We start from the raw sequence: 18,764 nt of genomic DNA on the forward strand, positions 1-18,764 counted from the left end.
CAAAAAAAAAATATTATTACACACGTGGGAACAATAATTTTATACATGAGCCCTTTTGTCGAACTAAGTTTAATCAGTTTTGTATGCATATCGTGCACCCTATCTTTGGAATAAAATTGTTTTGTCCAATTTCGACATGCATTTTACTTTTCCCATTTCAAATATAAACTTTATATATAAATATATATATGTATACATATATATATATGTATATATATATATATATATATATATATATATATATACATATATATATATATATATATATGTATATATATATATATATATATATATATATATATATATATATATATATATATATATATATATATATATATATATATATATATATATATATTGTTTCATAAATTATGCAAACCTATTATGGGCAAGTACGCAACCAACATTACTCCAAAAAATTTACAGGCTACAAAAATATGGCTGCTTAGTGCATCGCTCATGGGTTTGAAGAACTCTTATGATTATATTTTTAATTAAAATTATTTCTCTAAATAGATCATCGATGTTTTTAAATGTTTTTAAAGATATGTACCCTTAAAGCAAAATATGATATTTATTTTAACAAACCCTTTTGTCAAACAAGGTTTGATCAAATTTAAACAATCAAACCTTTGTCTATCTTTGTAATAATCTTCAGAATAAATTTGTCGCTTTATTATCTTAGGAATAAGATAATCTTAACGCAAGAATAAGTTCTTTAGCCCAATTTTAATTTTTTAATCTAATTTTAGGTTTTTAAGGATAAGTTAAAAGGCCGGGTGAATGAAAAAAAGCAATTGCTTTTACTCAGCATTTTTAAAGTAACTTGAGCGATTTTGCACAAATTTTTGTTCACGTAAAGCTGAGCAATTACTCCAAAAACATCGAGTAAAAGCAATTGTTTTTTTTTATTCACCCAGCCTAAGACTATTATTTTTTAAATGGATAATACATTAAAATACTTTTGAGATGCAACTTCAACTGTTTTAGGTTTTCATTTTTTAGTTATTTTGATTTAAACCAATTGTATTATACTTATTTTGCAATTTTTATTACAAGTTTGCGGTAGTGGTGTAGTGGTAAAGCGCTCGCTTCATCCCAGTGAAAAATAAAACCGCGTCCCACATGGGTTCCGCGTGGGTTCCGTGTGGGATTGATGGGATTTATGTGGGACGGATTTTCCCATGTGGTATCCGTATGGAAATTTGTCACCTTAAACCCATGTGGGTAATCCCACATGGGTTACATGTGGGAAACATATGGTATTTACACACATGGGAAATCCCACGTGGGTTTCCTGTGGGATTTGCATGGGAATTATTTTAAAAGCTGGAAACTAAAAAAAAAAATTTTAAATCAACATTGCATTGCGTTGCGTTAATATTGTGTGAAAATATTTTATATTAATAAAGAGAATGGCAAGCAAGTATGTAAGTACCACGAATAATTTTTATCTTTCTTTATAGAAATAAGATTAAGATTTGTGCAAATAGACGTATTATTAGGATAATATAATAGTTATTTGAATATAGATCTTGAGTAAATTATTTGCAAACAATTAACTGATGTTAGTTGAAATGTTGTCAAAAACCAATCTTGCATGTATGGGACACTGCAGTGTCCCACAGTACCACAGAAAACTGAACCCAGAGGCTTTATTCTCAATAACACTGGAGTACCACAGTGTTATTGAGAATAAAGCCTCTGGGTTCAGTTTTCAAAGTAATATGATCTAAGTAATGTTTAAATAAAATAATATGCTTTAAAATGCATATAGTTATACATATAACTCCTGATAGTTAACTATATGTATAACAAGTTATACATATAATTTGTTATAAAAACTTATTTTTTAAGGTTATGCTTGAACAAATTAGTACCAAATAATTCAAATTCAAGATTTAGTTAAAGTTCAAGTTAATGTTCTTATTTATTCATTGTTTTTGTTAATTTTATATTTATTTGTTCAAATTTATCAGTTAGTACTATATTTTACTACAGTAAGAATGTTTATCATTGTTGAACGTGATTTTATTAGTAACTTAATTTTACTATCAACATATTTTGACAACACCCTTTATACTTTAAATGATGACAGCTTTACTTTTCTATTGATGTTAAATTTATTACGTTTCAATAACTCAGATTGAATTTTAACCGAATTATTGTAAGCTTTGTAGGGGTTTGTTGTATATCAAATGTTGTTGTAAATAAAGTAAAAATAATATAATATATATATATATATATATATATATATATATATATATATATATATATATATATACACATATTTATATATTTATATATATATATAATATATATATATATATATATATATATATATATATATAATATATATATATATATATATATATATATATATATGTATATATATATTTATATATATATATATATATATATGTATATATATATATATATATATATATATATATATATATATATACATATATATATATATATATATATATATATATATATATATATATATATATATATATTATATATATATATATATATAAATATAACATTAAAACAATAAAATTGATACAAAATTTCACTTTAAAACGAATACCATTAGCATTGTGATGATAATAGCATTAGGAAACTAGTATTTATGTATTATTATTGTACTATAAATAAATAGTTTTTTAATTCATTTTAAAAAATGGAGACTGACAACTAATAATTAGTGGAAATAAATAAAAATTATAAAAATCATGACAACTTCATTTATTATTACTAAATACTATATTAATGTTAGTCTACAAAGTTAAAATCAGTTTAGAGCATTGTTATTAGTTCTTTTGCGATTCGCACTTCCACTTCTGTCTCTCAAATTTATAAAAGAGGTGGTCAAAGCTTGCTCAATAGGTAGGTTCTCAGCATAACAATGCTTTTTTCTTACACTTTCTAAAGAGAAATATGGCAAATTGATTACTTATTTTACCTAAATCGTAGGGTCATCTATGCATAATGATGTCAGATGATGACCCGGTTTATTGAACAACTTCACCCTTTACCAAACTCAGTCATATGAACATGTTAGAGAATGTTCATATGATATTTGAACATCACAAATTTAATAATATTGTTGTGATATGTTATATAAATAATTCCATAATAGGTTATGATATGAAAATAAGATAGGATATGAAGGCAATGATCAAAGAATAAATTTACTTATAGAAATTTAGATATTTGTTTATTATGTGTTTTTTATGTTTATTATTTGTTATTATGTTTGTTTATTATGTGTTTATTATGTGTGACCGCGGCCTTCTATAATAAAAGGCCTTGACATCGCGCAACAAAGTTGTTAAACTGAAGGCCAATTCCTAATACTTTGTTTACATTTTCATCTTTTAACATTAGACGAAAGTTTGTGTTCGCGCTTTTTTAATAAATCTTTAAAATGTGATTGGTTTATAAATTAGATAGCCCAACATCAAGACGATAACATTGTAAGGTTCAAAGGCGTTAACATTGTAAGGTAATAGTATTGTCAAACTAAGGATAATTTTTTTTAATAATTAAAATGCCTTAAAAATGCCTTTAAAATACTGTGTATCTCTTTGCAAGTCGAACTATCTCAACTACAACAAAAATATCAATTTATTCAACTACAACTACAATATCAATTACAACTACAACAAAAATATCAATACTCAACTACGACAAAAACATCAATTTATAAATTCCCGAAGAATCTAAAGGAGAGAAAAAGATGTAGTGAAGCTATCCCAAGAACTGGTTTTATTGTTACAGACTATATAGCATTATGTCAACTGCATTGGCCAAATGAAGCACCTTTTGAAAGCAAATATGGGAAGCAAAGACCTTTAAACCCACCATCTGTTTTTAAAATATTCCGCCTAGTTGTTTAGCCACACCAGCAAGTAAAGTTAGAAAAAATGTAACTTCAAGCGGTTTTCAAAGCATTTTACCAGATGAGTTAAATGATTTTCTTAAAGAGGATGAACTTATATTTGACGATATTCAATCTTTGTTAAGTGATAATAACAATGTTATTGTTTTCCAGCTTAATAAAAAAAGTTTGTACATACAATCAAAAATGTACAAACTTGGTGTTCCATTATTTATTTTAGTAATTTTCAATGATTATTTATTTGTAGCTAACCATAATGGCACAACTTGTAATATTTCATATTTAGCTGTAAACAAATTAAAGTTAATAAAAACAAAATCAGCTTTATTTGAAGCAGTTAGCTTTTTAAAAAATAAAGAAAGTTCGCTTCTGTCAAATATTCTATTCGAACACCTTAATGCTATGAGAAAAGTTAATGTTGGTGAAGTTTTATATACTTCAGATATTATATGTAGAGCATATGAGTATTTTGCTATGCTACGATGTTTATATGATTGTTTGTGTATTGACTACAAGTTGCCAAGTATAAGGACTTTAACCCAGTTGAGATATATTGATAAAACTTTTTTTTTGCTTGAATCAACTTTTGTTGGTATTTTTTATTGTTGGTGATTTTTATTGTTACCATTTTTAGCAAAAAAAAATTAAAAATACAGTTATCTTTCTAATATATAGATATATACTTTGTTATGGTTCTGCTTGTTATTGATACTATTTAATATTACATAAATATTCTTAATGAAATTTGAAATACGAAAAACATGATTATCTTTTAACAATCTTTTGGTTTTCTTTTTATATTTCCGTTTTTACTAGAGATTATTATTAGAAAACATAGACTGCCATTACACCCTACCTAATATAAAAATATATCAATATAAGTAAAAGTGAAAGTTTAATCGGCCTTCAGTTTTTACGGCATTTTGCGCGATGTCAAGGCCTGTTATTATAGAAGTCTACATCATTGAAAAAGTAGGTTTTTACATTTTTGTTTTTGTTTTTTTGTTTAACTACTTATCCTTATTGATCACTTTTTTTCAGGATTCTCCTCATGGGTTCAAGCTCATTACGCATGATATGTGTTCAATTACGCATAATACGTTAGTCATTGTAAGTAATAAATTATGAAATAAATATTTGTGAAATATTGTAGTTATTAATGACTTCAAACTGGCTAATAATTAAAATTGCTCGACTAATAAGGTTCCTCATTAATATTTCTCTCTCTCTCTCTCTCTCTCTCTCTCTCTCTCTCTCTCTCTCTCTCTCTCTCTCTCTCTCTCTCTCTCTCTGTCTCTCTGTCTCTCTTTCTATATATATATATATATATATATATATATATATATATATATATATATATATATATATATATATATATATATATATATATATATGTATATATATTTATATATATTTGTATTTATATTTTTTTTTTTTTAGAAAATGTTTGAAGAAAGTTAGAAGATACTAAAAACCTTGGTATTATACAAGCCGAAGCGATTTAATTAATTCAATTGATAAAAAACGGCGTGTAAATCGCAAAAGAAAAAATAATATTTTTAATATTCGTTTTGGATGTATTGATTAATAGCATTTATTTTTAAATAAATTCATTTTGCAACACGTTTTTTAATTTTATAAAATTTCGTCATAATAGTTTAAGGTAAATCCCACATAGGTTATAGGTGGAAAACATCACATGTAAAAGATCAAAAATGCTACACGTTTTGAATACCAAATGGGATAAAGTAGCAAATACCAGATTAAGTTAAGCCTCTCTTAAAGCTTTGATGATTAATTTTAAATTACTTAATTTAAGTAATTTTTAAATTAAAAGAATTTTAAAAATTATCATAGAAGCATTCGGACTTTCATTTGTCTAGTATTGACTACTTTTATACCATTTGGATTAAAATATGTGGCATTTAAGATCTATAACATGTAGTATTTTCCACCTATATCCCATGTAGGATTTACCACATAAAACCCATGTGGGATTTACCATATGAAACCCACATGGGACAAAATAATAATCCCCATATGGGTTACATATGGTAAAAACCCACGCGTATCCCATATGGGATTTACCATATGGAATCCATGTGGGATTTACCATATGAAACCCACATGGGACAAAATAATAATCCCCACATGGGTTACATGTGGAAAAAATCCACGCGTATCCCATGTGCGCTTTTTCACTGGGATAAGCGAGAGATTCGGAGTTCGATTCCCACCACGTCCCTAGTAGTACCGCGCTCAACTTGTTTCTCAGCGCAGCGGCCTTGTTTTTTAAGGTTCGTGTTTCGGAGTTATAGAGTTGAGAGAGGGTTATAACCACTATTAAGTAGCCTCCTCATCTGTAGTGGCCTTCTCGACCTTGAGAAGGTGAATAACAAAAAAAAAAAAAAAAAAAATTATTATATGATATATATATATATATATATACGCTTATATATTACTGTATAACAATATATATTTATATTACTGTATAAATATAAATGCATAAATACTTTATATCACTTTATAGACATGTATTTTCTAGAAAAGAAATATATATTTCAAGTCCTAGTTATTTTCATTCAATAGATGCAGTAATTTCTTTTAATAGAAGTTTTGAGAATATTTCTTTCATCAGTAAAAAATTGCTTTTTTTCATCTAAAAAAATTTAAGTTTAAACTTAAAACCTAAATTAATTATAAATAAGTTGTTTTTTTATATGAACTATTAATAAATGATTTTCTGTTAGGTGGTTAACTCGGCTTGTTTTTCTGAACCATCTGGAGAAATTTCGTCATCGATATCCGCACCTATTGGAAAGATTTTTCTATTCTAACTCAGACTTGACTTTTTACCGTTTGATTGTTGCTTCTGCTACCATTGGTTTACAAACGTCTTTAATATTACAATTAATTATTTTACAAATTAATAATTTATTCATATAACATCTTCTTAAAGTAAAGAAAAACTATTAAACTCTAATTATTAATTAGTATTTAGCAATATAAACTATTAAGCAATAAGAACAAAGCAAATTATCATTACTAAAATAAAACACTAAAATATTTACAATATTATAACTATATAAATGTATACAAATGTTTATGTGTTAATATCTTTTTATGAAGGTCCTAATGATGTATCTTCTAATGAGGGAGCTTCAAAACTCTGATGGTTTAAGAACTGCTAAACTTATTCTCTAATAACTTAAAACATGAAAATATCTGAAAATATTAAACATAATAAAAATTATCGCCACCACAAAAATGTTTCAATCTCTTTTACGAATATTTGTGGTCTAACCTCTTACAAAATTCACGTTTTCCCTTACCCTTTATGAAACTTATTTAAACCTCAACTGTTGATTTTCAGTGTTAGTGGCTATTACTCTTTGATTTGCAAAGAAAAACTAATCAAAAACTAGTCTGTGGACAGTTTCTCCTGGTTAAAACCATATCTTTAAAACTTTTATCTTTTTTTAAAACTATTTTCTTCTTCAGAATACGAAATCACCAGGATATAGGCAGGTGTGATATTCTCTTTACATTGGTTTTAATTAAAGCTTTATGGCTTTCACATACTTATGCTTAAAGGAGTAATTCTAAAACGTTTTTGCGTGAAAAAAACAAACAATGTCGCTTTATATAACAATATTTGCAATTGCCACTTTAAAGTAGGAATCTTTAAAACTTTTTTCTTTTTCTTTTTCCTCAGAACTAAACCTACTTCATACTATCCTAAAGATGACAAAGAATTCTTTCCTTATTTTTTTAAGTAATCGCCCGTATGCTTATAATTACACATATTTCATTATTTCCTGGATTCAGGCAGGTGTGGTCGATTATTTTTTTACTTGCATTGCAAGAAAAAAAAAAAGTCCGATGCCAAGCCCGATTATTCTCATTTCACCAAATCTTGTATTTTATCCTAAAAGTTAGGTTATAAAGACTTCTGGAAAATATTTAAGTCTAAAATTCCATCTCTTATTTATGGATCCAATCGTATTGACTCTCCCAAAGATAAAGCAGAACTATTTGCAAAACAATTTTCCTTTATATTTTTTTTGTTGCTAAAGTTAATTCTCTCTTAAACTTATCAGCTGTTTGAGGTTCGGAGAACATTACTTCTTACATAAGTGATCGTAAGTGGCCTTTCTTCAAATCTCTCTAAACTGTTCAGTAAATAAATCTTATGAACTATTCAGTAATTGAATCTTATCTTCATGTCTGATGGAAAATGGAAACTGTAATTCCAAATCTGGAAAAGACTTTGATCCCTACAACAATTGTTCAATCAGTCTTCTCTTTATTGTTAGCAAAGCCTTAAGTTTTTAATTAACAAGCATCAAAGACCTCACCTTGAGAAAACAACATCTTGAGTCAAACATTTTGAGTCAAACAGCTTACTCTCTAACATATGACAATAATGACAATTCTACAGTATACAGACTGTATAGTATTGATTAAGTTTAAAAACTTGTTTTCGAATCTAATCACAACTCAGTCATCCAAAAGGCCAAATCTCAAAAACATTTTCTAGCAATTATAAATTTATTATAAATTTATATAAACGAAGCTGTGCTCTTAATTATTAAACCCATTTTATTTAATAAATCAAAGAAGGGTTAAATTACTTCATATGGTTTTAAACAACCATATATAGTAATTTAACAAAGTAATAGGTAAAAATAATTTACAAAGTATTTCGCATAAAAAGGTTTTATAAAACCCATAGTTCAAAAAGGTTTTGAAATAATCAAATTTTGAAAGGCTCAAGTTGTAAAAAAATGCAAACAAATTTTTTTCATTTATTATTAATACTCAGAATATGTTTTATTATTTATACCAAAGATTGTTATGGTTTCAAAATATTCTACTCCTTTTCATTGATGTCAACTGCTCACCTCCTAATAATAGGCATACATGCTGCATATAAAATTACTAGGGTATAAAACACATCACAAATATATTAATGAAAATCTAACATTGATGATAAAAAAAACAACCTGGCAACAAATTACTTTCTGGTTCATCAATATCTGGTGCAACAGGTAAATAAAGTAAACTGTCTTCATTATCATCGTCATCACTGCTGTAATATACAGGTTTGTCTTTTGATATGACATCAATCTAAAAAATGTAAATTCTAAGGCCCTTTGGTTTTTAACATTAATATATTTAACAATTAAATATTTAGATATTTTTAACATTAAATTTTCAGCAAAAACAAAAATATATATATACTTTTGCATAATTTATTTTTTTTAAATTGCCATTATACTCCTTTAAACCCTTTAAATACAATACAAAAAACCTGAGAAAATTAGTAGATAAACAAGTTTAGCATTGTATTTCTAGAGACAAGGTAAATTAGATACCTAGATATTTCCAGAGAAGTTTGTTTTGTTCGTAAAAAGTTTACATAGAGGTATTTCCGTATAGGTCAGACATGTCAAGCTCACTTTGGTATGGGGGCCTCTTTAGCCTAAGGAAATGTTGTAAGAGCCACTCAAGCTAATACTTATTTTTCTGATGAATGAAGTGTTACTCTTTAACCTAAACTGTCCTTTTGCTAAGATTTGATGTGAAGTAAACAAGATTATAATTATATTTAAAATCTATCAAATCATTGCAATATTATTAAAAAAACTACAGAAGTTTAATTTTACATTATATTATTTCACACATTTTTATTTACATTATTTATTTTACACAACAAAATAATAAAATAAATTGAATGCTTTGAGTACTTTGTGACATGATAACCATCAACCATCGGTGTAATATGGTAAATCCTCATATTCACTGACACTTTCATTCAACAATGAAGCAAACTGTCAATGATTTAGTATTCTTGCTCTTAAAAAGTTGACAACAGATGTTATTCTTTTAATCACATAATCTAGATCAATTGTTTTTCCGCATAATACTTCTTGGTGAATGATACAATAAAAATTTTCCTTTTTGTCAATTTTCTTATTTAATTTACAAACAAGACCCTTCTTAGAACCAATCATAGCGGGTGCTCCATTTGTATGCTCAATCATATGCATGCTCCATCTGTGTGCTCAATCATAGCGGGTGCTCCATCTATTGACACAAGTTTAGTAATTGAAAGTTTATACTTGTCTAGTATTTATTCAATCTCCAAAAAAATGTCTAAACTTGTCGTTATACCATGCATTGGAATCAACTTCAGAAGCTCTTCTGTAATTTTATATTTGAAATTGCAACCTCCCAAAAATTTCTTTTTTCATCTTCAATTTTACGTTTTCTGCTTGCACTTGGTTTTGAATGAGACATTTTGATTTTAGTGACAATAACAAAAAAACAAAAATAGCTCAATGGTAAACAACAAAAAAAAGATAACGACTGATCTATTAGGTCGGGTGAATAAAAAAACCATTTGTCTTTCTTGCAGTAATTGTTCAGCTTTACGATAATAAAAATTTAACCAATTTCGATCTAATTTTTGTTCATGTAAAGCTGAGCAACTACTCAGCGTTTTTGGAGTAAACTGCTCAGCTTTATGTAAATAAAAATTTGAAAGATTTTGCTTAAATCTTTGTTCACATAAAGCTAAACAATTACTCCAAAAACGCCATAATTTCGTCATAATTTTTAAATAATTTTTTATGGCTTTAATTTTAGAGATTCAATTTTAATAAAAAGTTAGAAAATTAATTTATTATTTCTGTCCTTTTTAATAGAAAAATATTTGTGATATTTTTATCGTTGTTTTTTATAAAACATTTTTGAAATTAATGTCTGCGGGCCGCCGTATGTAATAAAATGATAAAAACGTTTGGAGCCACCTTTAAAGATCTTGCGGGCCGCATGTGGCCTGTGGGCCGCCACTTTGACATGTCGGGTATAGTATTCCCTCACTAAAACAAGGGCTACATCATCACAAAGGAACAAATTCCACATTATTTATATAGAAAAAAAGAAATTAACTTCCTTTTATTTATTTGATTTCTATTATTTTGTTACTTTCTATTTTTTTTGTTACTATGAGTGATGTAAAGTTGAACGCAATTAAAAAGGTGTAGGCCAAAATCAATGATGAATTACAGTTGGTAGTAAAAAACATATAGTAACATAACTAAACGATATAAACAATAACAAAATGTTTATACTAATTTTTAAAAGTATTTAAAAATATTTTTTCAAATTGATTATAAGTATTGAAAAATAAAACTTTTTTTAATTAGAGTTTTGTTTTGCATAATTTTATCATTTTTATAATTTTTTTATAAATAAACTTTTTTATAAAAAGCAACTTTTTTCCACAATTTTTAAATAAAGAAAATTATCAAAGCACCAGCCTCATGAATTTGTTATGATTTTTGATTATTAGTCCACTGGCAGAGAACAACAAAGAAGCAAATATTAAACTTTTTTTAACATAACTAACTTTTTAATTTCACCAATTTCAGCACAGTAATAAATATTCTGAACACAGTAACAATTACTTGAACAAACCTCAACTTCTTCATGTTGTTTATTATTTAGATTATTCGATTCTTCCTTACTTCATCTGTGAGATCAAATTCACTTTCTGTATTCAATATTTTCATCAAGTTTTTTGAAATCAGGAGCAAATGCAGACCAAATTTCCTAAAAACAATAAAATAAATAAAAATCAGTATTTTATTAAAGTAAAATCAATAAAGGTTATTTACACAAAAAATTAAAAATTATTTATAAACTTCAATTTAAATTATTCATAAATTTTAATAAAAAAAATTATTATTCCCTTGAAAAAAAAAATTTAATTTTTTTAAAATAAAAAGGAAAATAAAAAAATATAAAGAAAAATTAAATTTAACTTACTACATGAGTTTGTGACCATATTAAAACAAGTCCATTTGCAACAGAACATATTATTGGTCTAATTGGATGCCACTGAAATTTGCAAATAGTATATTTAAATATTTAAATACATCATGAACTTAAATAATTTAAACAGCTGTAAAAATTGCAAAAAAAAAAAAACGAAAAAAAAAGTGCAAATACAATTATATATTTATATTGACAGTCATCATCAGTCATTTAGATTTGAAACATGATGTTGATGAAATTGTTAATATAATTATCTTGTCAATGATTATCTGATTTCTAACACTGATAAAGATGGTGTTTAACGCTAATGTCTTAAGAAAGTTATTAAAGAAATTTTTTAATAAAGTTTGTATAATGCTGTAAAGAATGCCCAATAACAATGGCACCTTAAAAATGGTGATATCTATAAATGCCATCCAAAAAGGTCTTGACTAAAAATGTTGAACACTTTAATGTTAATAAGATCATGATTTACCATTTAATATAGTTGATAAACACATCAAATTTTATTTTGACAAACAACTCAACATTTACTTCAGTTGAAATAATAATTAAAAAAATATATAATAATAATAATAAAAAAATGAACTTAAACGGATATTGATCAACGAACATTTTATTTCCAAAATATTATTAAACGACAATCCATAATTAGGCAAAAAAAATAAAGATATAAAGAATCACACTTCCTTTCAGTTAAATTAGCCTTATTTAAACCCATTAATATTCAATTGAGCACCTCAACCATGACAATGAGAAAGTCAATCGTAAGCAAGTCAACCAAGAGCAACTCTACCATGACCATGAGCACGTCAATCATGAGCAAGTCAATCATGAGCAAGTCAATCATGAGCAAGTCAACCATGGGCAAGTCAACCATGAGAAAGTCAACCATGACCAAGTCAATCATGTGCTATTATAAATAAACTCTTGAAAACTTGCTCATGGTTGACTTCCATAAGCAAGTCAACCATAAGCAAGTCAACCATGTGCTATTATAAATAAACTCTTGAAACCCTTGAAAATAAATACCAGCTATTTATATTTTATTATCTTTTAGTTTTGATGATGCAGTTCTCAAATTCAGAAAAATTAGTTAAAAAATTGACTTAATTGATAAACTATTATGTCAGGTCAGGATATCCTGCTACTGGTAACATGTAACCCAATATAATCTGCTTCATGTCCTGCTGCCTTGTAGGCGACGCCTTTTTAGGCAAAGGCTAGGAGATGCCAACTCCGACTTAAAACACCCCCTGCCTTGGGGTTCTTGGCTGAGTAAAGGCTAGAGATGTTAAATGCATCTGGTTACTGTTTTGTAGAAGGCCTCCTAGTCAAAGACTTAAGGAGTAAACAGATTCTATCTGTTGACCATCCCCGCACCCCTTTTTCATCTAATAGGCTGGCGCAGATGTATTATTAATACATTGCGGAGGTCACATTTGGAGCCCTTTGTTATGGCCTAGGGTTTATTAATAGTAATGAGGCAATTGCTTGGGCTATTAAACAGTGTTCTGAGTACTATCTATACTTTGAATCATGTTCTTAAACAAATTTAAAAATGAATAAAGTACCAAAAACTATAAAACACAAAAAACCATCATCACCAAGTTCTCTAAACCTAACTTTTCTTCTGTTGAGTCTTATCTCTTGCAAAGTTCACCAGACCTACTTGCTTTTTGTGAGACTAATTTGAGTTCAGCTGCCTTATCTTGCGATCTTAGTGTTGATGGTTATCTTCCTTTATTTCATTATAAGACTCCAATAGTTACATGCTTGGCCTGGGCATTAAATTCGTAAAAATTCACCCCTTTGTTGTGAAACTAGGTTTGAATCTAAAGACTATTCTTTCACGTGCTTTCGTTTAGCACCACTTTACTCTATCGTCTTACTCTTTGTTCTATATCGCTCTCCTTCATCTCAAAACTGCACTCTTTTTGATGTTATTTCCAATCTTATTGACCAAGCCCTCTCTCTTTATCCATCAGCTAATATAGTTGTTGTCGGTGACTTTAAGGCTCACTACTCTGAATGGCTTGGGTCTAGTGTCAGGGGTTCTGAAGGCATTAAAGCCCACACCCTTTGCCTTTCTCAATCCCTAACTCAAATAGTCAACTTTCCAACTCGCTTTACAGACAACCCGAATCATTTACCTTCTCTACTCGACTTATGTCTTGTTTCTGATCCAAGTCAGTGCTCAGTTTCTCCACATTCACCCTTAGGTGCTTCTGATCAAAGTTTGACCTCTCTAAAACTAATATCTCATTCTTTTTCATCACCTGAATCCCCCTATTATCGTACCTCTTACAACTACCTTAAAGCTGACTGGGATTCTTTTCATGATTTTCTTCCTGATGGCATTTGGGTAAAAATCCTTATTCTTCCTGTCGACAAATGTGCTTCTTATATAACTTCGTGGATTCAAGCTGGCATGGAATCTTTTGTTCCCTCTCAACAATTCCAGGTCAAGCCTCAACCTCCTCCATGGATTTCCTCACACTGTGCTGCTGCAATTGCCAATAGAAACCGTAACTTTTATATCTATCAGCAAAACAATTCTCTAGAAAACAGACGTCTGTTTATTAGTGCAAGAAACCATTGTAAAAAGGTTTTGTCTAACACCGAAGCCCGCTATTCTCAGGTCATGAAATCTTGTATCACATCTCAAAAATTAGGCTCTCGTGACTTATGGAGAATCTTTAATAGTATTAATAATAAGGAAAAATCTTTAATTCCACCTCTCTTGTATGGTTAAGACTTTGTCACCTCACCTAAAGACAAAGCTGAATTGTTTGCTAAAAACTTTTCATCAATATTATCTCTTGATTCCACTAGTTGCGTTCTACCTAATATTGCCAACAAACAGGTTGATCCATTGCTTGACATTAATATCACTCCGTTGGAATTTATTTTTTGGCATTATTCTAGAAAAAATTCTTAGACCAGTAGTGTTAAAAGAATGACAGTTTGACACATCCCATATGAAGAATGACTTTAAAGAACTGCCGCATATCTTCTGAATTTATTGGTTTTATATCATATTTCACTTTGATTTGGACCATAAACTAAATTGCTTTTATTTCATAACCACCGAGATTTTTTTTTATTAATCAATATTCTTCAAGATATTCTTGAAATTGTTTTTATTCCTAAATTTAAAAAACATACAGCACCAAGACTTAATTAAAATATCATATATAAACTATTAAAACTACTACATATATGTAGCTGATGACCAGATATGCAAAAACAAACTAAAAAACACAGGTTTTAAATGACGAATTAACAGTTAACAATGACGATGATAAAAGATCCGATATCTTTTATTGTGAACATTTATTTTAAGTGTTCATGGATGTTTATATTCAACTTTCCCAAATTCCAAAAATTAAATTTTAGTTTGACAAAAAAAATACAAATAAAAGTAATATAATATATAAAATGATTAGGAATACACTCAAGAAAAAATATAAAGAGAAAACTTTCTTTGAATTTGAATTTAAAAAACAAATTTTATCAAGGGGTTTGGTAAATTTAAATGAAGTAATACAAATGATTCTGATGAAACAGTTATCATCGTAAACGGCAAAGCTGTTTACGATGATAACTATTTTATCAGAATTATTTTTTGGTAAAAAAAAATCTTCTGGTCGAGCTTGTTCTAAAGGAGGATCTATAGGGGTCGAAGTGGGGGGTAGGTAGTATGGCAATTGCCCTATATCTTCTGCCCTATATTTTGGAAAAGTTTTTTTTTGTAAATCTATATATTTATCACAGCAAATTATTTAAAAACTGAAGTGAATTAAGGAGGCTGTCTAAATAAAGTAGCATTTAAAAAAAAATCAAATTCAAAAGAATAAAAAATCTTGCGAACCGCCCCTCCCCTCTCCCTCTTACTTCTTGGTCTGGATCCGTTCTTGGATTTTTTTTAAACTTCTTTCAGCTTTAACTTAAGTTAACTCAATACAATTGTATTGAGTCATAAAATATGAATTTCTCTAACAAAAAACTGTTCAAATTACCAAAGGGCATGGTTTAAATATATAATACAATTGTGGTTTATGGTTAAAAAAAATAACGATTTTGTATTTTGAATACAGTGAAAAAAGAAGTCTGTAAGAAGCAGTCTGAGAAGTTATTTTTTTGGGTTATACACAATTTAAGATATTACGAAAATGTAAATGTTACTATATTATGATTAAGTAATGTCCTGGAAGCTGGAAATTCTAACACAACATCACTCTAAGTAAAACTTCGAATATATATAAATGTCTATTTAAATTTAATCTAACTTATGTAAATTATTGTTTCTTACTCAAAACAAAGCATTATTTACAGGCTTCCCTAAATGATAATCGTATTCTTATCTGGTTCCATTGGTCAATCAATTATCAATAAAAAATTTTTTTATCGGCTTTTGTTAAAATCAAATTTTTAGTTCTTTAAATTTTATTGAACAGTTAAGGTTTCTCTAAGACTACTTCTGTTTTTAGCAATCATATACACAGCAAATCCACGACGGTCACAGCATGACATCCGCCTTTATTTTTGTCTTAAGTATTTTCAATATTTTAGTGTTAGTATAAATAAGAAAAAATAAATTCTTGATATTTAGTAAGCTAATAATAGGCACTACAAAAAAACAGGTAAGATATTAGTTGGAACATTAGCCTCTCACTTAAGCAAGAAATTATTAAACGTCACTACGTGACTAAAATTTTCATGGTTTTTTTTTATTTCTAGACCAACATTGTAATTCAGCTAATATAGATGAGCTGAATTGTTAATTTGACATTAGCTGAGTTGTTAATATCAACGACTTCCTCTTAAAAGTTTTATAGCTCAAAAGGATTTTTTTTTTTAAATAAAACTTCCCTCTAGTAGTGTTGTCACAGAACTCGGTATTTCGGTACCAACTCGGTTCTTTATTAAAAAGGTAGTTATGGTAAAAGTCGTTCAAAGTACCGAGTTTATTGGTACTAATATTAATACCGAGCAATTTTAACCGTCCAGTAGCGCTATTTATAAAGCTTCATTCAGATATTTTTCAGAATTACCATCAATAGGTAAAGAGTAATATCATAAAATAACGATGTAATAGCGTATAAAATAAAGAGGATTTGCAGTTTTGTTGTTTTGACTCATTTTTCCCCTTTTTCGAACATAAACAACTTGTACTAGTATTAAATTTAAAATTTTTGGTTTTAATTATTTTTATTCTTGAAACTAAATATAGCATCTAAAGATAAATTGACGGTTCCAACTCATAGACTTTATTTTCAGCAACTAACCTAGTCAAAAAGTGTTTTAGGATTCTATTAGAATTTGGAACAAAAAACATTTCAAATTTAAACCCCATTAAATAAAAACACATAAGTTAAAAAGTGTTTATAGTTATCAAAGTTTTTTCTTTTTTTTTTGTTCAAAAATCCTATAAGTCGTATAAGACATTTTGGCGAAGGTTTGGCCCACAGGCTAAGATTTGGCCCACAGGCTAAGGTTTGGCCCACAGGCTAAGATTTGGCCCACAGACTCTAAATCTTATAATGAAAAAACCGCTTGATATCTTTTTGATGGCACCAAAATTGTCAATTAAAGCCTAATTTGGAATGGTTTTAAAATTCCTAGCGGTCTCTGATACGTAGGAGGTAAGTCATTTCCAATAAATTGCTTTTTGTAAAAGTATTTTTTTTTTTGTAAAAAAACAATAATTTGGTATAGCAATTTACATACAACAAAACGAGCGACGGAAAATATTTTTTTATATTTCAGAAAGTTTTTAGGAAAACAGGCTAGAAATACAAAAAATACAAGTTTTTGCTAAAAATGCAAATTCATAATGTTGTATTTATGCACGCTTTTATGCACACATTATCAACGCTTACAATTTGGTTTGTGGCCAGTGTAATTCTTCCTTCATTTAGGTACCGAATTTGATAACGAGTACTGAGTATATTCATAGGTGCTGGTACAGAATACTAAAATTTCAGTTTATGACAACACTACCCACAAGCACACCGTTAACTAACGTCATAACATGACGTTACGGCGTGGCTAGACAGTTTTATTTATAACCAGGCAAATGGGTTGCTTTTTAATGATATTAATTATAAATAAAATTTCAGTTTATAGATTTCCAAGAGACGAAGAAGAGAAAAAATGTTGAATAAAATGCATTCCTAATGCAAATTTGCATTCCTAATGCAAATAATGTGACAAGTGGCCGAAAAATCTTGAAAAGTTAAGGTATAAGGAAGAGAAAGACTAAAAAATCCACCATCAATTTGCCCAATGCTCCTTTAAGTTAAATACTAACATCTATATACTCTTTAAGATCAACTAAGCTTCCATTATCCTCAAGCCAAAATTTTTTGACGAAATCGATTTATTTTTAGTAAAAGATAATTTTAACTTTGACATGTTTTGTGACGCATAGTTAAATAAAAAACGCAATTTTACTTTTAAAATTGTAGCCTTCATTTCAGATAGTAAATTTTGTGTACAATCCACAGACTTTATTAATTATGCAATACTAAAATTTCTATTAAAATATGATTGCTGTTTAAAGTTTGAATCCTATTTCAATGGTGTAAAAATAAAAGTATATACTGTGTCTAATGTTGTTAACACATGGTCTAAATTTGAAGAAATTTTGCAATATTTGAACCTTTTGACACCAAACAGTAAAGAAATAGTAACGAATGAGCAAATTGATCCCATGAACACAAATAAGTATATTCTTAGTGTAATCATCAGAGCATTTGAGTATTTTGCTACTCCTCGTAAACTTTATGAAAAATTGCGTAATGATTTTAAACTACCTTCTATTCGAACATTGACATGCATTACATCGAAAATATCGAAATCTGATGATAATTTTTTTTTAAAGAAGATTTTGATAATTTAAGTGGTGATCAAAAAACTTGTATTATTCTCCACGATAAAAAAATGTTATAATATCATGGAGTGGTCTTTTTGGAAAAGCGTTAGATAACCCAGATTCTCTAGCAAA

The 18,764-nt window shown here is 27.9% G+C and overlaps 1 long non-coding RNA gene across 1 annotated transcript; it reads left to right on the top strand.

Annotated features, from left to right (window-relative positions):
• The first annotated feature begins 1,155 nt into the window (after nt 1-1,155).
• Nucleotides 1,156-5,530, top strand: LOC136075024 (uncharacterized). The gene is made up of 3 exons (XR_010635639.1): nt 1,156-1,430; nt 4,949-5,017; nt 5,348-5,530. It is a non-coding gene; the product is annotated as an uncharacterized LOC136075024 (long non-coding RNA).
• Nucleotides 5,531-18,764: the final 13,234 nt, after the last annotated feature.

Source organism: Hydra vulgaris, chromosome 01, assembly GCF_038396675.1.
Source record: "Hydra vulgaris chromosome 01, alternate assembly HydraT2T_AEP".
NCBI lineage: Eukaryota > Metazoa > Cnidaria > Hydrozoa > Anthoathecata > Hydridae > Hydra > Hydra vulgaris.